Raw genomic sequence first — 11,200 nt, 5'->3', positions numbered from 1 at the left:
TTTTGGCTTCTGCCATCGCCGCTTTTCTCCTCGTTTCGCCCTATCGGCTTACATACACCACTGCTGTCAAACCGTCCGACAGAATTAACACGGGCATGTCACGAAGCATATGTTCATTGAAAATATCTCTGAAACCAAGAAGGCTCAATGCAGACAAGCTTCCCAGCTTGACTTTTTACTCTGGAAATACTTCCCTTACAAGTACTGCTCCCCAGTCTCGGAGATCTGCATGCATGGACACCAGGATCTCATCCTGGATTCCGAACCTTCGTCCCTCTAGGAGGTGAGAACAGAGCAAACACCACAGGAGCGATATCCTGGCTATTAGGATTATATTCCGGCGCATGTGTAGGGGAGACCCGGGCCACCTTCCTAACTGGTCTCGTGAAAACCACACTGGCATTTGACCAGCTCACCGAAAAAAAACCCTCTCTCCAAATCTGATCCGACTCCGGATCCTCAGACTTCCGTCCACAGGAACACACAGGACCTCAACCTTTCCGTATCTACTCTGATACCCACCTCCAACGTCTGCGCCGTTGGGAATAACAGGCTTCCCCTGTGTCGTAGAACAGTCAGAGAAAAAACGACAATTTGCATCACTTGCGACTTGACCTCGCCTTAATCAGGAGAGTGCCCCCCTACAGAATAACGATGGCTCTTACTATGGAAAAAATACCAGCCTACTGCCATCACTCCGGTGAAATGGCCAAGACATTCCTGGGTACCCATCCAGGTAACCTGAATGCGGAGAAACACGCCTTGAACCCCTTACTATCATGACGTGGTGGAGCTCCCTCATCGGAGAGGTTCCATCCTGTAGTCCCACATCGTAAGGAGAAATCCTCGTCTTTTTTTTTTTTTTTTATATATCAGGGGCATCAGGACAATGCCCTGAACCTTACGCACCTCTGGTATGGCGTCGCGTACCACCTCCCCTTCCATAGGGGAACAGCAAGATCTAATAGAAAAATCAGTGAGGGGAACCATCTGTCACACCAGAAAGTCCCCCTAGGATTCTATAAGTAACTCACAGTTCCTAGTCTATTCCCGGACTGACTGATACGTAGTAGACGAGGTCGGACCAAGGTGGCCTCCAGCCAGGTAGACCCCGCGACCTGTAATGTATGTGGTAGAAACAGACAACGACATCCCGTTCTGCGAACCAAACAAGGTTGCAGAAACCTTACCTTTTACACCTTCCACTGTCAGTACAGAAAAGGAAAAAGAACGGAATCGAACTGGTGAAAACGACTACATCCCACCAAAGAATGCGTCACCAACCCTTGTGAAGGAGACTAACTCAGGAAGTTAGAATCACCAGCAGCATGCCCCGGGATTGACTGAGCAGAGGTATCCCCCAACAGTGATACACCGTCCCAGGGAAAAACTCCAGTATCTCCTGGAGACAGCCTCAGCATTTCCCCGGCCTCCCTCCTGTATACCCACAGCAACCGCCGAAATGGTATAAGAAGAACCAACAGGGGAAACCAACCTTACACACTTCAGGTAAATTCTATCGGACGCCTTTCCGAATATAAACACTCCCGCATGTGCATGTAATGTGAACAGGGTCAAAGTATAGGAATAAAATATCACTTAGCTTCATGTATACGATCCTTTCTGACAGGGCCCCGTGTCGACCAGGAGTTGACTTCCACAGTATTCTCACCTCGTCGGGGAAAGAATAAACCTTCGTACTTCTTGAGAGGACTGAAGACCAACTCGTCACTGCCGACGTAGAGCTTAATCTACAGAGCGACCAGCATGAAAAAGAATACTATAACATCAGCATTCATGAATATACATAATGTAGTACCCAATATATATATATAAATATATATCTATATATCTATATTAGTATGTTCCCTTAGTGCGCTCTTATTATACACTACTGAAATGTCTAATTACTTTATGTCAGTTAGTGTCTGAGTTTACTAACATAAATACTATTATATTTCCAAACGGGAAAGCAAGCTTCAACACAGAGAGAATCCTTTGTCGGTAAGGATCAAAAATAGATAAAAGAAGAAATATCTCTATGAAGCGCTCTTATTCTATAATCTGATATAATTAGATGACTGTTGGTGGATGTTATATAAAGAGAGGATGACCTTACACATTTATACACCCATATTAGAATCACATATATCTCTTTATTAAAAGATTTTGATTTAAAACTTATCATAAAACTTTTCCTTTTCTATTACATTGGAGATACAATTGTATATTTCAACATTATTTGTATAAGGAAAAAAACAACAATATAATGAGCTTTCACCCAACGCGTTTCGTCTATATCGACTTCTTCAGGGGTGTTCTTCAGGGTGCAATCCAAAAACAAAAAATATATAAAACAAGCATGAATAAGGAACATTGATGCAGAGAAGAATATGCATATCGCAATATGGTCATATTATCCCTATTTGAACAAACTGATATTGTATGTGACAATGATTTTATGAGTTACACAAGAAACTGCTTACATACTCTCATGCACATTATTAAAAATTATTTTAAAGACCATCAAAACACATTATGATAATAGTTGTCTGCTGAATCACTCCATAATCAGTAAGCCAGACAATTGACCCATCAGTATAATTGTACTCACTTCTAAATAACAGCTCTCTGTTTATATTGGAATAACTGTAGTATTCAAAAGGTATGAAGTTCTAATTGAACCAAAGTTGTACCTGAGTTAGAAAAGGGGAGACCAAATCTTAATATAACCCATTTTCAAATATATTGGCTAAATTGTATTTATTTTAATATACTTACTGAAAAATATTTATTACCAAGTTGAAAAAACTTGAAGAAAATTATTCCCAGAATATGATAGCGTTTATTGGGATTCCTTATTATAGGCCACCTAATGAATTATATTCTTCTCCAGCATGTAGATATATATTTCATTCATTTTTCTTGGCTCATTGGGTTGGCATTTCTAACAAGAACAGAACAATAATTAATTATGTCCTACAATATTCAATTCATAAAAGTTGGAGTTAGTAACTATTTATAATTTATTTATAATTATTTTTAATTTATAAAGCTTAGCTTACCCTCAGTTTTTCAAAGTATCAGTGAAGTCCAACAGAAGGGATCCACTTGTAAACTTAGGATAAAAATATCCCTTTAATTTTCCTAATGGGGACAGAGTATTACTTAACATCTTATTTCTAACCAGACTGCAATCAAGTGAAGAGTGGCCATATTTGCTTACCAGCAGTTGTCCTATAGGTCTGCCTGCATAGGTATCCAATATTGGAATGAAGACTACGCTCACATTCTCCCTATTTAAGCTCCACAGCCTGTTACATCACTTCCTGTTATAGCTTTTTAATTGTTTAATTGATATTTTTACTCTAATCTTTTATTATGTATTTCAAATTGAAATAAAAGAACCTTTATTAAATGGAATGGTTTTATTCATGATACCTGATTGAAATAACTGTGTTATTAAGTAGAATTAAGTTCATAATAAAGAGTTTAGACCAAATTGATTTTTCTAATTGGCATAGAAGCAAAGAGATGCTTCCTATATGAGTTCCAAGCCTCTTTGTGGCTGGGATGACATCATCGCACATCTGGTTGCTTGGCAACTGTTGGAATTGTTTATTACATATCCCCAGTGCAGGAAAATAAAAATAAATAAATAAATATAAATAATAATAAAAATTAAATAAATATATTAAAAATAATTAAATAATAAATAAATAAAAATAAACTTAAATTAAATAAAAAATAAAAAAAATAAAAAATAAATAAAAAAAATAATAAAAAAAAAATTAATAAAAAGAAAATGAAAATAAAAAAATTAAATTAAAATTAAAAATAATAATAATAATAATCATAAAAATAATAATAATAAAATAAATAAAAAAAATATATATTAAAATTAAAAATGCTTCCTATGGGCATGACACTCAAATGTGTCATCGGCGTGTGCGCCCCGTTGCCGGGCGACGAGCGTGACATGAATGTTTATGCTCCGTCACTTGGCCTCATGCGCGATGTTTATTACATTTCCTCAGTGCAGAAAAACTGCTTCCTATGGGCATAAACCAATCAACTGTATCGTCAGTATGTTCGCCCGTTGCCGAGCAACGAGCGCGACATGGATGTGTGTGCTCTGTTGTTTGGCCTCACGTGGATACGTACGTCCCGCTGCTAAGACACAGGATGAATGCTATTAAAGACGCCTCCCGTATTTAGTTTCCTAGCAACCAATTATGCTGAGATACGGGGTAAGCGCTACTCGGAGCACTTCCCATAAATCTCCTGGCAACCATTTTTTGCAGGATTCGCGCTACTTAGAGCGCTACCTGCTTGTATTTGTCTGACTCCTGTGTTATTTATATAGAATATGTGCTATTAATAGTACCTCCTATATATAGTATATAACTCCTCACGTAGTATTTGATATTAATATACCTATTCCTTATCAATAAAATTAGATGTTAACATTAAACACCCCATTATAATATTAATGAATTAACGAAGATTAAGATACTTGATGTTAGTTTAAACTGGGAACTGCAGTTGAAATATGTAAAAAATATACATTTATAGGGGTTGCTTATAATATCTCCTGGCATTCCCATACATTTAACAACTTCATATATTCATAGATTGTTTTAACACTTATTAACTTCATATATTATAGATTATTTTGACACTTGCAATTAATTTATTACATATTTAAAAAATCCTCATTAGTGTGAAAAAAAAAAATTCTAATTAATTTGATTAGGTTATAGTGCTGTGAACAATTTGTACATAATAATACTGAATGGTGAAAGTAATTGAATATATTAACCCTATTGCTTAATGGGTCATTAATTAAGTGCTCATTAATAGTGAACTTAATTTGTGTAACTTTCTTTTTATAAATTAGTACTCGCTAATAGTAAACAAATTCAATTGATTTTGTTGTTATTCAATTTAATATAATTTTTTCTTAATCCTTAATGGATGAAACATTAATGTTAATTGTCTTTAGTGTTCTACCTTATTACACTTATAATTTATATAATTGCCAACCACTTTAAGACTTAATTAAGTTACTAATATTTCTCAAAAAAACAAACAAAAAACAAAACAAAAAACAATTCACCATAAAGTTGGTTACCTTTTAGTTCTGAAGTCCACAACTCAGACACTAAAAGTTTAAAATTCACTATATTGGAACATATAACAGAAAATGAAAGAGGGGGAAATAGAGAATTACAATTATCCAAGAGAATCCTTTTGGATTTTCACCCTAAATACCCTTATCCCTTATGGAATGAATGAGGGAATTGACATCGTTTCATTTCTCTAATATAGATACGGTATCAATTTTATTTAGCTCCTTATATATAAAATTATTTGCTATTTATAAAATTTAAGATAACAATAAGATGAGTTTGTTTACTCAGGGTCATGTGTTTATTTTTGTTTTTGTCCCTTTTCATACTAATTTGGTCTGTTTGTTATTGTCCCTTTGTACATTAATTTGCTCTATTTGGAAAATGCTTGTCATTTGAATGACTCCAGTAAAAATATATTGTAGTATTAAAGGTCAATTACAACTAATTCATATTTTTTTTTAATAATAAGGGGGTATGACACTAAAAGGTAACCAACTTTATGGTGAATTGTTTTTTTTTTTGAGAAATATTAGTAACTTAATTAAGTCTTAAAGTGGTTGGCAATTATATAAATTATAAGTGTAATAAGGTAGAACACTAAAGACAATTAACATTAATGTTTCATCCATTAAGGATTAAGGAAAAAATTATATTAAATTGAATAACAACAAAATCAATTGAATTTGTTTACTATTAGCGAGTACTAATTTATAAAAAGAAAGTTACACAAATTAAGTTCACTATTAATGAGCACTTAATTAATGACCCATTAAGCAATAGGGTTAATATATTCAATTACTTTCACCATTCAGTATTATGTACAAATTGTTCACAGCACTATAACCTAATCAAATTAATTAGATTTTTTTTTTATTATTATTTTTTCACACTAATGAGGATTTTTTAAATATGTAATGAATTAATTGCAAGTGTCAAAATAATCTATAATATATGAAGTTAATAAGTGTTAAAACAATCTATGAATATATGAAGTTGTTAAATGTATGGGAATGCCAGGAGATATTATAAGCAACCCCTATAAATGTATATTTTTTACATATTTCAACTGCAGTTCCCAGTTTAAACTAACATCAAGTATCTTAATCTTCGTTAATTCATTAATATTATAATGGGGTGTTTAATGTTAACATCTAATTTTATTGATAAGGAATAGGTATATTAATATCAAATACTACGTGAGGAGTTATATACTATATATAGGAGGTACTATTAATAGCACATATTCTATATAAATAACACAGGAGTCAGACAAATGCAAGCAGGTAGCGCTCTAAGTAGCGCGAATCCTGCAAAAAATGGTTGCCAGGAGATTTATGGGAAGCGCTCCGAGTAGCGCTTACCCCGTATCTCAGCATAATTGGTTGCTAGGAAACTAAATACGGGAGGCGTCTTTAATAGCATTCATCCTGTGTCTTAGCAGCGGGACGTACGTATCCACGTGAGGCCAAACAGAGCGCACACATCCATGTCGTGCTCGTTGCTCGGCAACGGACGTACATACTGACGATACAGTTGATTGGTTTATGCCCATAGGAAGCAGTTTTTCCGCACTGAGGAAATGTAATAAACATCGCGCATGAGGCCAAGTGACGGAGCATAAACATTCATGTCACGCTCGTCGCCCGGCAACGGGGCGCACACGCCGACGACACATTTGAGTGTCATGCCCATAGGAAGTTTTTAATTTTAATATATATTTTTTTTATTTTTTTTATTATTATTATGATTATTATTATTATTATTTTTATTTTTAATTTAATTTTTTTATTTTATTTTTATTTATTTATTTTTTTTTTTATTTTTTTTTTATTTTTTATTTTTTATTTTTTTTATTTAATTTAAGTTTATTTTTATTTATTTATTATTTAATTATTTTTAATATATTTATTTAATTTTTATTATTATTTATTTTTATTTATTTATTTTTATTTTCCTGCACTGGGGATATGTAATAAACAATTCCAACAGTTGCCAAGCAACCAGATGTGCGATGATGTCATCCCAGCCACAAAGAGGCTTGGAACTCATATAGGAAGCATCTCTTTGCTTCTATGCCAATTAGAAAAATCAATTTGGTCTAAACTCTTTATTATGAACTTAATTCTACTTAATAACACAGTTATTTCAATCAGGTATCATGAATAAAACCATTCCATTTAATAAAGGTTCTTTTATTTCAATTTGAAATACATAATAAAAGATTAGAGTAAAAATATCAATTAAACAATTAAAAAGCTATAACAGGAAGTGATGTAACAGGCTGTGGAGCTTAAATAGGGAGAATGTGAGCGTAGTCTTCATTCCAATATTGGATACCTATGCAGGCAGACCTATAGGACAACTGCTGGTAAGCAAATATGGCCACTCTTCACTTGATTGCAGTCTGGTTAGAAATAAGATGTTAAGTAATACTCTGTCCCCATTAGGAAAATTAAAGGGATATTTTTATCCTAAGTTTACAAGTGGATCCCTTCTGTTGGACTTCACTGATACTTTGAAAAACTGAGGGTAAGCTAAGCTTTATAAATTAAAAATAATTATAAATAAATTATAAATAGTTACTAACTCCAACTTTTATGAATTGAATATTGTAGGAGATAATTAATTATTGTTCTGTTCTTGTTAGAAATGCCAACCCAATGAGCCAAGAAATATGAATGAAATATATATCTACATACTGGAGAAGAATATAATTCATTAGGTGGCCTATAATAAGGAATCCCAATAAACGCTATCATATTCTGGGAATAATTTTCTTCAAGTTTTTTCAACTTGGTAATAAATATTTTTCAGTAAGTATATTAAAATAAATACAATTTATCCAATATATTTGAAAATGGGTTATATTAAGATTTGGTCTCCCCTTTTCTAACTCAGGTACAACTTTGGTTCAATTAGAACTTCATACCTTTTGAATATTACAGTTAATCCAATATAAACAGAGAGCTGTTATTTAGAAGTGAGTACAATTATACTGATGGGTCAATTGTCTGGCTTACTGATTATGGAGTGATTCAGCAGACAACTATTATCATAATGTGTTTTGATGGTCTTTAAAATAATTTTTAATAATGTGCATGAGAGTATGTAAGCAGTTTCTTGTATAACTCATAAAATCATTGTCACATACAATATCAGTTTGTTCAAATAGGGATAATATGACCATATTGCGATATGCATATTCTTCTCTGCATCAATGTTCCTTCTTATTCATGCTTGTTTTATATATTTTTTGTTTTTGGATTGCACCCTGAAGAACACCCCTGAAGAAGTCGATATAGACGAAACGCGTTGGGTGAAAGCTCATTATATTGTTGTTTTTTTCCTTATACAAATAATGTTGAAATATACAATTGTATCTCCAATGTAAAAGAAAAGGAAAAGTTTTATGATAAGTTTTAAATCAAAATCTTTTAATAAAGAGATATATGTGATTCTAATATGGGTGTATAAATGTGTAAGGTCATCCTCTCTTTATATAACATCCACCAACAGTCATCTAATTATATCAGATTATAGAATAAGAGCGCTCCATAGAGCTATATATCTATATCTATATATCTATATATCTATATCTATATATCTAATATACATAAGTGAAATGTCCGGACCCAAAAGGTCCCTAGTGACAGTAATGTATAATCATGTACTAATACGCCCCACTTGTGGATCTACCAGGAACGTTATGGTCGACAGAAAACTTAGCATTCGTCGACAGCAGGAAGTAGTAACCTAGGCAAAAATAACATTATTGCGCCCCTGAGGTGTCCGAGGGGAGTATATATATAAATAATATCAATAACACTCCCCCACATACACTATACATATAATATACAGGCCTCAGGCATTTACAGCATGTTAATTTACACCCCGTAATAATAGTTGGTGCCGACAGGGTCACCCACATACTACTGTGTCTCCCATACAGTGTGTACTTATGGCAAGCATACAACTACCGACCCGTTGACCATATCCAGTACCAACAGGCGTCGGCGATGTCGACAGTGACCCCAGAACAGATTGTGACAGAGCCCTCACGCATGTAGACACATGTGTACTACAGTGGGTATACTGACGGGGAACTCACACAGAAATATGCACAACAATGCTTATATGGCCATCTCCAACCAAATAGTGTTATAGATATCCTTAAATATACCACTAAAACCTCTGTGCCCCCCCTCGTTTGGACTGTATCACCATTTTGGCGGGGACAGACAGAAAAATGGCGCTGAACACTGCTGTGAGGGTTAAGCCCTGCCTCTTTTCGGCGCGCTTCAGCCCTATGATAAAAAAGTATAATATGCAGGCAGAGGACTGTATATAGTGTCTAGGCACTATATACATTCACCAAACACATCTAAATTGCTGTCCAGGGTGCCCCCCCCCCCAGCGCCCTGCACCCAAGCAGCCGCTGGCGTGTACGGGATCAATGGCGCGCAGTGCTACCGCTGCTAATTGGCGGGGGTATCATACAGGGTATCGGGGCCCCCGAGTATGCCTGCCCTCAGTAACATGCTGCCCTCTCCCCCAGCGCCCCATACCCCTGCAAAAACCATCTGCGTGTGGGCGCGCAGCGCGGCCGCCGCGGCATCTGGCGAGGGTATCGGAAACGGTGCCCAGGCACCTAATATGTACATATGCCAGTTTCAACAACTTACAGTAACTTGCTGCCCAGGGCGCCCCCCCCCCCCCCAGGGCTCTGCACCCTGTGAGTGCTGTTGGTGTGTGGGAGCATGGAGCACAGCGTGACCGCTGCGTGTTACCTCAGTTACTGAAGTCTTCTGCCGTCACTGAAGTCTTCTTTTCTTCTAATACTCACCCGGCTTCTTTCTTCTGGCTTCTGTGAGGGGGGTGACGGTGCGGCTCCGGGAACAAGCAGCTAGGCGAACCAAGTGATCAAACCCTCTGGAGCTAATGGTGTCCAGTAGCCTAAGAAGCAGAGCCCTTAACTAAGCAGAAGTAGGTCTGACTTCTCTCCCCTCAGTCCCACGATGCAGGGAGCCAGTAGCCAGCAGGTCTCCCTGAAAATAAAAAACCTAACAAAAGTCTTTCTTGAGAAACTCTGTAGAGCTCCCCTAGTGTGCATCCAGTCACTCCTAGGCACAAAGTCTAACTGAGGTCTGGAGGAGGGGCATAGAGGGAGGAGCCAGTTCACACCCAGTTTAAGTCTTTATAGTATGCCCAGGCTCCAGCGGATCCGTCTATACCCCATGGTCCTTTTGGAGTCCCCAGCATCCTCTAGGACGTAAGAGAAAAACACAATACTTACCAGAACCACTCCTGCTTCCGGACCGCTGCTGCGCTGCCCTCCATTTCCGGCCGCCCACTCCTCTCTATGGGAGCGACGTCATGACGTCTCTCCCATAGCAGCGCCGCACTGACACTAGAGGTCAGTTATGACCTCCAGTGTCTGTCAGTGGATCCGGCTGCAGCGGGCACCCACACAGCCCACGGTGCCTGTTGCAGCCGGGGAGAGGGGAGCGGGGATCAGTAGCGGCTCTTGCCACTACTGCGGCGCCCTGGGGACAGCGACGCCTCGGGCAAAAAGCCTGCTTGCCCATGGCAAGAGCCGCTACTGCCTGCACACACCAGGGTCCCCTCAGAGATGCTCTGCAAGGTGTGTGAGCTTGATTTTCCCAACAGCAACAAACTGGATTCAGAGGAGTAAATTTACTAAGATGGGAGTTTTATTTAAGATGGGATGTTGCCCATAGCAATCAATCAGATTCTACTTCTCATTTATCTAGCACCTTCGAGAATATAATACCTGGAATCTGATTGGTTGCGATGGGCAACATCCCATCTAAAACAGAACTCCCATCTTAGTAAATTTACCCGAATTTATAACCAGCCCCACTGACTCTGTCATGAGGTAACATGCTAGCGACATCACACTGTTCTTTGCAAATATATGGCTGCAATATCTTTGGTGCATGCTACTGTAGTACACTAGCATAGGCACGGTTCAGACAAAGTTAATAATAATATGGATATTTATGATGCTAAATATGGAGACTAATACCCCTTCTCTACCAAACAAG

At 36.9% G+C, this 11,200-nt stretch overlaps 2 long non-coding RNA genes across 2 annotated transcripts; one reads left to right on the top strand and one right to left on the bottom strand.

Annotated features, from left to right (window-relative positions):
• Nucleotides 1–2,531: 2,531 nt before the first annotated feature.
• On the bottom strand, nt 2,532–3,265 carry LOC135050701 (uncharacterized). Its single transcript, XR_010241752.1, has 4 exons — nt 3,227–3,265; nt 3,066–3,147; nt 2,782–2,947; nt 2,532–2,696 (listed from the first exon to the last, which is right to left on the bottom strand). It is a non-coding gene; the product is annotated as an uncharacterized LOC135050701 (long non-coding RNA).
• Nucleotides 3,266–7,465: 4,200 nt separating this feature from the next.
• On the top strand, nt 7,466–7,947 carry LOC135050700 (uncharacterized). The gene is made up of 3 exons (XR_010241751.1): nt 7,466–7,503; nt 7,583–7,664; nt 7,783–7,947. It is a non-coding gene; the product is annotated as an uncharacterized LOC135050700 (long non-coding RNA).
• Nucleotides 7,948–11,200: the final 3,253 nt, after the last annotated feature.

Source organism: Pseudophryne corroboree, chromosome 2 (assembly GCF_028390025.1).
Source record: "Pseudophryne corroboree isolate aPseCor3 chromosome 2, aPseCor3.hap2, whole genome shotgun sequence".
NCBI classification, from domain to species: Eukaryota; Metazoa; Chordata; class Amphibia; order Anura; family Myobatrachidae; genus Pseudophryne; species Pseudophryne corroboree.
This window is presented reverse-complemented; position numbering and strand designations above follow the sequence as displayed.